The 12,177-nt window shown below is 34.9% G+C and overlaps 1 protein-coding gene and 1 pseudogene across 4 annotated transcripts in view; both read right to left on the bottom strand.

Moving 5' to 3' along the window:
* The window catches only part of TRPM3 (transient receptor potential cation channel subfamily M member 3), an 827,818-nt gene that overhangs the window by 549,603 nt on the left and 266,038 nt on the right, over positions 1 to 12,177 (bottom strand). The window lies entirely within an intron of this gene.
* LOC130844757 (T-complex protein 1 subunit theta-like) lies at positions 8,778 to 10,426 on the bottom strand (annotated as a pseudogene).

Genomic DNA, 12,177 nt, shown 5'->3' with positions numbered 1-12,177 from the left:
AAGCCACAGGAAAACATTTTTGAACATATAAGAACCGAGAATATTTTTCCAAGAAAGCTTTCTTGAAAGAGTTTGAAATTTTTTGAAAGTCAAAGGCTAAATTTCAGCTGAAGAAGAGGAAAACGGAGTAATAACAGCAAATGCAGAGGCTACTGAAGTCATCTAATTCTAGGACAAAGAAAAAAAAATGCAACCCTGTGGCCATTATGGTACTAGAAATATGAAATGTAGAAATAATGTAACTACCAAAACCTAAATAAGAAAGAAGGAGATGATAGTGGATGTATGCTGATATTCTTTCTTTTTAGAGATGGTGATTCAAAAGGTATCATATACAGCTGATAAATCAAATAACAGAAAGACAGGGATATTCAAAGATGTATTTTTAATTTCAGGACTAGTAAAAATGTAATCACCCAAAATTGTGAAGGAAAAGACAGGAGGGAAGGCAAGTGAGACAAAGTGAAAGTATACTAAGTTAAACATCACATATAGAGGAGAGTCAATAAGTTGTCTAAAGAAATAGGAGGAGCACATATAGCATTAAGTATAATGATGGAATTAGGCCACACAAAATTGGTCTTGTATATAACTGCAAAAAGAATTTCCTTATCTATTGAAAAATAGGGATTCTTGAAAGCAGAACAACTATATGGGGTACATAAGAGATACATTTAAAACAGGGTGATTAGGGATGGTTGAAAATGAAAGGGTGAGCAAAGGCATTTGAGGAAATGTAAAAAAAGGAGTTTAAGTGTCTCTGAACTGATACCAAACAGATTAAATTCAGGACCACCAACACTAAACAAAAACAAAGAATGCATTCAATGATGATGATGATTTCAGCCCACTGAAGGTTTACCAGTTATAGAAATATTATATTAAAATTCATAAAGCAAAAACTAGTGGAAACATAAGGAGGTATAGATGGAATCACATCAGTGATAGGGAATCTGAATTCCTTTTTCCCCACTCACATAAGACAAGTAGACCAGAAATAAATAAGTTCTTCTTATACCTAAGGGACAAAATTAACAAGGTAATTGATATAAATTTCTACAATCTTTAAAGCAACAAAATAACTTCTTTTGAAGTAATAATAGAATAGCTACGAAAAAAATTAACCAAGTATTAGGCCATTTAGAAAACCTCAGTATGTCTGTCCAAAATATAATTAGTACAGATATATGTGTGTTACAGAGGAAATAAATAAAAAATTACAGAATACTTAGCCAATGCAGATAATGAAATTTATCTTAAAAATGGCAAGAAACAGCTAAAGTCAGGTTTAAGAGAAAATTTAGTCTTAAAATATTTATATAATAACGAAAAATAAAATTACTGAATAATAATTATCCAGTCTTACACAAGAATTTTGAGACAGAAGAGGAAAATGAAACTAAGCAATAAAAAAGAAAAAAAGAAAGGTAAAGAAAAATGAAAAACAAATAATTAGAATATAGAAATGTTGTAGAATTAATTTAAAATACAGGAGATGAGTCTTTTTTAAAAATACAATTGAATAAACAACAAACACAACCAAGAAAAAGTGGCAAATGTAGACACACACATACGTACATACATACAGACACACACGGTGAAAGGGGAAATAATCCTAACAAAGGAAGTTAGAACAAGAGACTGCTGTTATTTTTGGCAGTCTGAAAATGAATTTGAAAAGCTGTATGAAATATGTGATTAACTAGGAAAATACAATGTACAAAAACTGAGCTAGAGTGGGTAAAAGATGAATAGGCAGAGCACAGAGGATTTTATGGCAGTGAAAATACTCTGTGTGATATTATAATAATGAATACATGTCATTAGACATTTGTCCAAACCTACTGAAATGAACAACACCAAGAACCCTAAGGTAAACTGTGGGCTTCGGGTGGTGATGTTGTGTGAATGTAGCTTCATCTCTGGTGAACAATCTTAACAAGTGAGGCTATGTGTATATGAAAGCAGAGGGTTTCTATACCATCTTCTCAATTTTGTTGTAAACTTAAAACTGCTCTAAAATTTAAGTCTTTATAAAACCACTGACCTTAATAAGCAGAATATATAAATAACCCAATTGGTGAAAATAAAATTGAGGACACACTAGAAGAGTGGTTCCTCTACCCCCTCTTATACCTTTAAGCACAAGTTTCAGATATTCCCAGCAGAAAAAAAATCTATAAATAGTAAATAGCTCTGATACTATATCAAATTTGAAAGTAGAGATACCTCCAATACTATTGAAACAGTTTCAAAGCATTAAAAAAGAAGAAAATATTTCAAACTATTTTTTGAAGTCAGTATAACATGGATGCCAAAATCCAATGAAACAGCCTCCCACTAAAATCACAAATGAATAACACTTAAGAAAACAGATGCACAAATGTTAAATACAATTGCAACGTATTTTTTAGACCTAGACCAAGCTATTTATTTCATTCACGTGGAAAATAAATGTGTACAAAAAGGAAATTTTTAGAAAAGAATTCTAATGAAGAAGAGGGGGTGGAATGAAAACTAGTTTTATTACAAGTCTACTGCTACTAAAACATTGTGGTTCTGCTGCATAAAAAGATCAATGGAACAAAATAGAATCTAGACAAAACCAAATAAATGTGGGACTTTATAAGTGGCATGCAGGAGAATTAGATTAAACATTGAGACAACTGGGAAATCATTTGGGAAAAACTAAGGTTGTATATCTATCTTATATCAAAATAAATCCCAGATAAAACTCTACAAACAAGAAAAAGGGGGGGGGGAGAGAGAGAGAGAGAAAAAGAGAGAGAGAGAGAGAGTGTGTGTGTGTGTGTGTGTGTGTGTGTGTGTGTGTGTGTGCGCGCGCGCGCGCGCGTGCGCGCTGAGGGGATGAGAAGAATTTGCAATGAGAAGTCATAAAATAAAAGATTCATAAATTGAATAGGTAAAAAAATCTAAATTTTCTTCATGGCAAAACATATCACTAAAATGCTTCAAGATAAATGACAATTGAGGGAAAATAATATTTGCAAATCCTATCACAAAGGCATAGGTTTTCCAATTTGGAAAGAGTTTCAACAAATCAGAAAAGGAAGAACAACCTAAGATTAAAAAAGAACAGAAAATACAGAGAGAGTTCATAGAAAATGTAATATAAATAACTTCAAATGCTCTTATTTGTAACAAGAGCTGTGTAAATTAAAAGTGTTCAGATACCATTTTTCACCTATCAGGATTGGTAAAGATCTAAAAGCTTGATGTGAATAATTATATATCTTCTCAAACCCCTGGTGAGAGTGTAAATTAATACAACTTCTATGAAAGACAATTTGGCTATCTTTATCAAAAATAAAAAATGTACAAACCCTAGGACCTAGCAATTTTACTGCTATTTATTTATTCTACAGAGTATCCACCCAAAACCTCAACGACATAGACACAGACATTCTTTGCATCATTGTTTATAGCAGTAAAAGTTTGGAAACAGCATAAATTTCCATCCATAGGAGAATGGTTAACTACATTATATAAATCCAAATAAAAGGATATTTAGTAGCCCTTTAAAAGTATAAGGCAATTCTATACAGACTAATACGGAATGGGCTCCCAGTGAAAAAAACAAGGTTGAAAACAATCATATTTCTCTTATTACAAAAATTTGTGCTCTCGTGACGGTTCTGAATCTTTTGCTTCAAGTATCTGCCATCAAAAAGTGAAAAATGTACATTATAAAAACCATACTATGATATATCTGCCTTTCCTTTCAAAAGAGGTATAAGAACCATGGCTTGTTTTTCAATCAATTTACATGTCATAGCTGATTTTACGATAATGTGGGTTTTTAAAATCTGGACACATAAATAACCTGAAGTACACATCCTTAATCACATATAAAACTGTGAACTCTTTGTTGATAAAAATTTTATCACCTTCAACTTGCTCTGCTATAAACTATAAGAGAAATGATTCTGAAGTTTACTGCATAGTAACTTGGAGATTTATTTCTCAAGTCAAGGCCACAGCTAAAAACCAAATCACTTTAGAGGGTATATGTTATGTAGTCTCAAAAAAGGTGCTGAATGTTGACTGCCTAGTACCTTGCTCCTCAGGACTTAATGACCTAACAAATTTCTTTATAACTAATATTGTACTTATATGACTAAATCACTATTAAAAGGCTTCAACCTCCAGGAAATATTTAAATGGGAGAACAAATACAGCCTTGACAACCTCCCCCCCCCCCCAAAAAAAAATCGATCATTAATGTTCAATGAAAGTAATGAAAATAAGGGAGAATTTTATTTTATGAATTTCAACCCATTATATTTCAGATGAATGAAAATATAGGGGAGAGCCCGCAGGAGATAATATATAGATACAGTCTGTCCTCACATTGGAGTGATCACCACTGGCTCTTCCTGGCCTTACTACTGCCCAAAAAGGTTGAGGCCATCTGGGGAGTAGAATTGGTACTCAACTCTCCTTTATTAGCTCCATCCATCCTATTAGGACAGAGATTAGAGCTCTCAAAATAACAAGATCCCCAGTTAAGTAACTTCTAGATGACTGCACACATTCATCTGAACTCCTTAAAGAGGACCTATTCTACATCAGGCACTTACTTGGTAAACACAAAGAATAAAACAAGTGCAGAGAACTTACCCTGTAGAAAGTCTAGTAAAAGAGCAGATTCATAAGAAAGTCAGCATAATATTAAATTTAGAGACCTAAGAAAGAGCTCCTGTCACTATGGCCAATGACTACCACTTATACAGTCATAGCAGCATTTTTATCTCAGTGAATCTTTTTAACACCCTTGTCAAGTTGGCATTATTAGCGCGGTCATTGGCAATACTGAGCCCACAGAAAGTAGAACCATCAGATCATCTTGGTAATATGCCTCAGGTGTAGGTAACAACAATATTTGTCACATGGTAGCCTCCTATTTTAATTACGCTTTCTTGCTAATTAGGTACTAAGCTCAGTGCACATGCTGTCAATATGCAAATATTACACTATTTTAAATGGCACCATTAAATTTTCAATTTTGAAAAAGTTTGTACTCTCTTAACATCAGTGTCTTGGGACACACCTCTGTTCAGTTCACTCCACTGTACTTTTATCTCACCGCAATTTTGCAGCTGAGCCAAAGGAGGGTCAGGGATATTCTGTCACTTGCCCTCGAGCCCTGGCTCATGAGCAGTAGTCAGATTTGTATCCTGTTAGACCTGACTGAAGTCTGTGCTTTTTCACTACATCCCCATAGGAGCTGGAATTCTATACCTCTAAAATGGGACCCAACAAGTATAGTGAGCACCTTCATTTTTTCTTGTAACTTAGCAACCTGACTTACTTGCACAAAGTCAAATAGAGTATTTTCTTTCAAATTCCTTTAATGTTTCATAATTTGAGGTTTATGTAGCCATTTTTCTATAAGGCCAATGTTAAAAACACCAGGAGTAGATTTAGTTTGGCACTGTGAAAGTGAACCTGAGGGAAGCTGCAATGGCAAAGTTCCAATCTAAAACAGAAAAACAAACAACTTTGGAGCTTATTATCCTTGAATACTCCAAATAAAAGTTATTCAATTTTAGACAGATCCACAGAAAAACTTTAGTTTCAAATTAACACTTCAAATGATTGCTTATGCCTTAGGTCTCTTATCCAGTGATATTTTGCATTTATACTACACATATATGCTTATATTATTATATATAAAACGTGTTTTTAGCCTTTATAAGTATAAAGCAAAACACTTTTCTAAAAAACACCAAAAGATACAAGAGTCAACCATTCACTACATTTGCTAGAAAGAAAAAGAACGCAGCTACACTGCAATTACTGAGGGAAGACAGTTCCAGATTCATTTCTCCTATTTGAGCCCCAGTTTCTTTGATGTAAAATAAAGTAATTGAACTAAATGGTATGTAAGTTCTTCACACTTAAAGGTTCTTAAGTCTATCACTATTTTGCAAGCTAAGAAACTTCAGCTGGCAACAGGTCAAAATATACTTGCATGGGATGAAACCCAGTTGACTTCTCTCTCCTTCAAAGTAATCTAACTGAAGAAAACTTCCCCATCTCACATTAAGCACTAAGCCAATTTTACTCAAGAAATGAGCTTTCTTTTATATTATTCTAGGAGCTTATACTTGGCTCAGGCGGTTTCTAGGAATTGCCATCCTGAATAAGTAGACAAAGGCCAAGAGGTATGAGGTATTTTAATTACTCCCTGCTATCCAACTTTCCATTTTTAGAAACTCAGTTTTTCCCAACTAGTTTTATTTTATCCAAAGACTGTTGTGCCAAGGTTGAAAAGTGTTGTTATCAAAGAAAAGAATAATACAGTCTAGAATTCAAAAGCAAGATTCCCTTCAAAATGGTACAGACTTACAGAATTACAATCAGTGTTATTAATGGCACACTTGAAAAGTATTACCTTAGACATCTTTTTTGCTGGATAGTCTAAAAAATTAGCCTTGCTACATAACAGAGATGTCAATTTATTGTAAAACACAATTAATATTTTCCGGAAACAGAGTTTTGTCCTCAAATAAGAGTTACAACCCCAGCTACGAATGAAGGCTTTATCAAATCACCTTTACTTTAAACTGAATTTCCGAATACCTCTATCTGTGTACAAGATGTGTTCTTTTCCCAGTTAAATAGGAAATAATGTACACAGAATTTGTGTTCAAAGTTGGGAGAGTCCATTTAGTTTACAAGAAGATGGACTAACCAAAAAATCTATGCTAAATTTTTACTGTTCATTCATTCATTCAACAGACATTTATTGAATACTTACTATGTGCCAAACTCCACTCCTTGTGCTAGGGATAGACACATGTTAAAACAAAATAGACAAGATTTCTGTTCATATTTTTCAAGGATGCCAACAAAAAACAAATGTAAATGAGATAATTTCAGGGAATTAAAAGTGTTTTAAAGAAAACCTTTAAAAACAATGTGATAAAACATTGGGGGGATATTTTGGGGGACACTCATAGACAGTCTCTCTAAAGGAACATCAGAGTGGAAACATTAATAAAGAGAAGAAACCATCTAGGCAAAGCTTCAAAGTATTGTAGGCCAATGCAAAGATGCTGAGGCTAAAATGAGCTTGGCTCATTCTGGGATTAAACATTTGTAGCTAATACATCTGATTGCATATTTTATTTTAATTACTTAATAGTTCAAGTATATTAAAAATTAAACTTGAAACAAATGAAGTATTTCCAGTGAATGCTGCTGTCTTACAAGACACAGTTCGCTCTAAATAAATGTATCTATATCTTGGCTATACATTAACATCTGTTATAGAGTAATTAAAAAAAATACCAGTGTCCAGGTCCAACACAAGACCAATTGACTCAGAATCTCAGGATGTTTTAAAATTCCCCAGATAATTCTAATATGAAATGAGAGTTGAAAGCCATTGTTCTAAATTAGTCTAGAAATTGCCACATTCTAGAAACCAGACTGTGTATTGGGGTTCTTCTCTCTAATGGTCAATCCTAGGTTGATGTTTGTTAGTTCAGGTACATTGGGACTCGAGAAAGCTCATGGCATGTGCTGGTTGAGGTCCTGAGTTCTGGAGTTAGATCATTCCTGGTTTGAATACTGCCATCAGACTTGGGCAAGTCATTAAATTCTTAATCCTTTGTTTCTTTAAATAGAATGTGAGTATACCACCAGTATCGACATCACTGTCCATTAGCTTATCACTGTGCCAGGTACATAGTAACTAATCAGTAAATATCAACTATGATTATTATGAAATGAATAGCCCAGTCTTCTAATCTACTTTTTTAAAAGGAAATCTAATTTCTTGGTCTCTTTTAAAGATTTAATGAGAAAAACTGATTGTGATTAGGTTGCTACCCATATAATCCCATGATTATGTTATTAAATGCTTTTGGAGTTATGAGAAAGACAAAATGTACTTACAGTTCTAAATTACTCATCACCATATTTAGGAAAACTTTCTATAAGCATTCTTCAGAATCCTTAAGAGACTTGTAGGCTTATTTTTAACACAGAATTGGGAAAATTTTACCCTCTTGAAAATTTGCAAACCCTTATGGAAGAATGCTAGATGTCACTTGTGAATACATTCCAAATTGTTTTGGAAAGAAAAAAGATCATAATTTGACAGGCATCTTCATGATAATCATTCTCCAAGACCAAATCACTTGAAAATACTCTAAGTTATAACCCTTGTTACAAAGGGGCTTCCGTGAAAATTATGTCTAAGAATGTCAAAGTCCAGCATAATTTCCATAAAGTATACTTGATCAAATATTTAAATGCTTGACTTCTGCCTGCTTGCCACAAACATGGATGTGAGTTTTCCTGACTGTAATAATCCACACTGGACTCATACTGACTTTCTTAGACTCCAGGCTTATTTTCCAAATACCAGTAGAAGATGAAAAACAGTACATTATAAACAAAAAGCATAACACCTACACAATATTGAGGCAACATTTTGGTTTGCTGATTTAACAAATGTTACAGTTCTGAAGGCAAAGAATATTTTGCCTAAACAAATAGCAAAGTATCATAGCTTAAAAAAATCAGAAGCAAATTACCATAAATGTGTCTATAATATTATCTAAACAGCTTTAAAAGTATTACTTTTTTTTTTATAGTAACAACATGTTTATTGTATCATCCAGCCGAGGATACAAGATACAAACACAAAACACTTCTTAATTTAAGGAGAATATGGAAACAGCAGGCAATTCCTAGAGTGCTACTACAAATACAGCCTTCACCTACAGTAAAAATTAGCCCATTCAGTCATCTTGGTCATCATCCCAGTCTTTCCTCCCACTTGGAGGCTTGGGCCCACTGGCTGGTTTTGCCATGATGATCTGATCCACTCTAAGTACAGTGACAGCAGCATTCGTAGCCAGTTTGATAGTCCAGTACTTTCTCAGGTAAGTATCTAGAACACCAGCTTCCAACATGTCCCTTACAGCAGGAACTTCAGCCTCAGTATCTAATCCAACATTTTTATTTCCTTCTTAACGTACTGCTTAAAGTTTAGAGATGACTTCACTGGCCTTAACTCCAGAGTTTTCCGCCAGTGCCCGGGGAATTGCTTCAAATGGCTCAGCAAACTTCTTAATGGCATACTGTTCAAGTCCAGGGCACGTCTCTCCATATGATGTGATCTGTTTGGCTAACTCAATTTCTGTTGCTCCACCTCCAGGTACAAAACGTTTATCCCTTGTGAGAACTTTGAAAGTATTAACACCATCATCTACTGCCCTCTCTATATCATCCATCAGATTGTTTGTAGAGCCTTGATGCCCTGTGGTAGAAATGGCACCATCTTCCTTTTCATGCTTAAAAACAACCACCTGCGTATCTCCAACCTCTGAGAGGTAGACACTGTCACAATGTCCCATGTCTTCAAGGATAGGAGGAGTCAATCTAGGAAGAGCTGTAGCACCAACTGTTTTACATAATCTTCTGAGATCCTATTTTGAATTCAGCCTCACCAACATGATATTGTATTTGTTTGTATAATGAAGAGCCATGTCTGCCACTTTGCTGCCTGTTACCACGACATATGCACCAGTATCAGCAATAGCTCTGACTTGCGCATCCATGAGATTTTCTTCTCCCTTACTAAAATTCATCAATTCTTCAGCAGTCTTTATCAATACCGTTCCCTTAGTTTCTGTTATCATGCCGTCAAAAGGACAAGAGTACACTGCTATTTTTGCATCTTTAACAGATGTTACATCACCTTCAGTTTCCCTCTTAAAAACCATGCCATGCAATACTGAAGAGGAATGGACAACAGAGCCCAGAATCTTACAAACTCTAATGTTATCAACATTGAAATGGCTAGAGTCAGGAAAAATAGATACACATGCCTGAGCAATAAGCTTGGCCAGAAGCACTTCATTACCATAGTGTTTACTCATTACGGAGGTATGAAGTAGAGATGACACTTCGTCAACATCCCGAAGATTTTTTGCAGAACAACATACCAAGTCGGGAAGAATCTCATGGGCTTTTCTGCAGGCTATTTCATAACCTCCTACGACCTCTGAAACTGACAGGCCAAGTCTCAGAAGCTCTTCCGCTAATTCCAGAAGAGCTCCAGCAAAAACCAGAACAAAGTTTGTGCCATCTCCAACCTCCTGCTCTTGCATGTGAGAGGCCATTACAATCATTTTTTGCAGCAGGATGTTGTACTTCTAGCTCTCTTAAAATAGTTGCTGCATCATTTGTCACAAACAACTTCTCCAGGTGGCTGATAACCATTTTGTTCATTCCATTTGGTCCATATGCTGCACGTGTTGTTTGGGCAAGCTCCTTGAAAGCCTGTATGTTCCTGTACACAGCCTCTTCTAATCCCAAAAAATGCGTCGCTCTCTCCTTGAGCATCTGGGCAAAGCCCCGGGGCCTTGGGGAAGTGGAGCACCATGGCCAGTCTACAAGGAGCAATTCACGCACCCACTCAGAAGATACTAGAGGAAGCGAAGGGGGCGCATAGCCTCCTAAAAGTATTACTTTTTATTTCAAAAAGTTCTAAAGGCTATATCTATTAATTTAAAAAATGTTAGTTCCTACTATTTTCTATCCTACAGTCACCTGAACATACAGATAGTATCATGTGCCCAACTCTTGCCTCTTTCATAGTAAGAGCAAGATAAAATTAAATCAAGGGCACCTTCTAAGGAATCTTATTACACTACAAAGATAATATCAATTAAAATCTACAAGTCAAAGAAAAGTCATTCTGATTTTCCATTAATACATATTTTTTCAGAAACTGAAAACTCTAATCAAAGTTCACTAATTAGCCAAGCTATTAGCTTACCAGTGTTTTGTTACATCATTATTGTTTTAAAGTATGACCAGGACATAAGAACTATAGATTTGTGGTGGCCTAATGTTTAAATGACAATATTTGAAAGTAGATAGTAAATATTAAAGGAATTGGATTAAAGATATACTATTTTTAGTTATTCTTTTCGATAGGAGGAATCAAGTAGTTTATTAAGACAAAAAATAAGCTGAAGAGCACACAGATTGTTGAAACAGAAATAATTAAATTATGCAAAAACTATGAGGACAGATTGTCAAAAAATTTCTGTATTTGATACTACAGAACACTTGACTGGGTTAAATGAGGTTAACACAACTTGCCATGCAAGACTGGTCATGAACTTTTCTAATTTAAACCTAATTATAATACTACACAGGGAAGTATATTACATGCAATCTTGAAGTTGTAACATAGTGTAGACTATTAACCCTTGATATAAAAATATGCTCTGCCAACCACACAAAGAAAAGGTTCTACTATATTCAACAAGCAAAAACAGAAAGCTTACTTAGTCCAAAATATGCTCTTATTCAATTCCACCAACAACTGTTCAAGGTAGGTGTGATTATCCTCACTTTATAGATCAGGAAATGAAAGCTCAAAACTGTACAATAACTTGCCCGAAGTCATACCATTCATAAGGGGGAAGCTAGCATTTGAATCCAGGACTTTCAGATGTCTACCACATAAATTTGTCTAGGATACCACATCAAGCAAAGATGAACACCCAGTAGCTATTAACCTATTAACAATTTATTCCTTCTCTGGACTCTAGTTACACATGGTTCAAAGTGAGTTAAAAAGATGACAATTCAATCATGTGGAAATTACAAAGGATCTGGAATCAGAGCAAACTGAAGTAATATTACAGCATCATGAAAAATAGACTGTGTAACTCAGGCAAAATTACTTTACCTCCATAAGCTTCAGATAACTCTCCTGAAAACTTGAATAAAAATTATTGTCTTACAGAGTCATTGCGGGGACAGGAAATAAAGTATAGTGCAAACAGTAGTTAACACAATGGGCCATAGAGGGGCATTAACACAAAAACCATGTTTTTGGACATCCTTAGTGTAGATAGAGTCATGTGGAAAAAACAAGGCTTGGCTATATCATCTGTGTTAATTTAAGAGGAAACCCAGGAGACAGGATTAAGATGGCGGAGTAGGAGGACGTGTGCTCACTCCCTCTTGCAAGAGCACCAGAATTACAACTATCTACTGAACAATCATCGACAGAAAGACACTGGAACTCACCAAAAAAGACACCCCACATCCAGGGACAAAGGAGAAGCCGCAATGAGATGGTAGGAGGGACACAATCGCGTTAAAATCAAATCCCAT

Source organism: Hippopotamus amphibius, chromosome 2, assembly GCF_030028045.1.
Source record: "Hippopotamus amphibius kiboko isolate mHipAmp2 chromosome 2, mHipAmp2.hap2, whole genome shotgun sequence".
Classification (NCBI taxonomy): Eukaryota; Metazoa; Chordata; class Mammalia; order Artiodactyla; family Hippopotamidae; genus Hippopotamus; species Hippopotamus amphibius.
The sequence above is the reverse complement of the archived record's forward strand: the minus strand, read 5'-3'. Positions and strand labels throughout refer to the sequence as shown.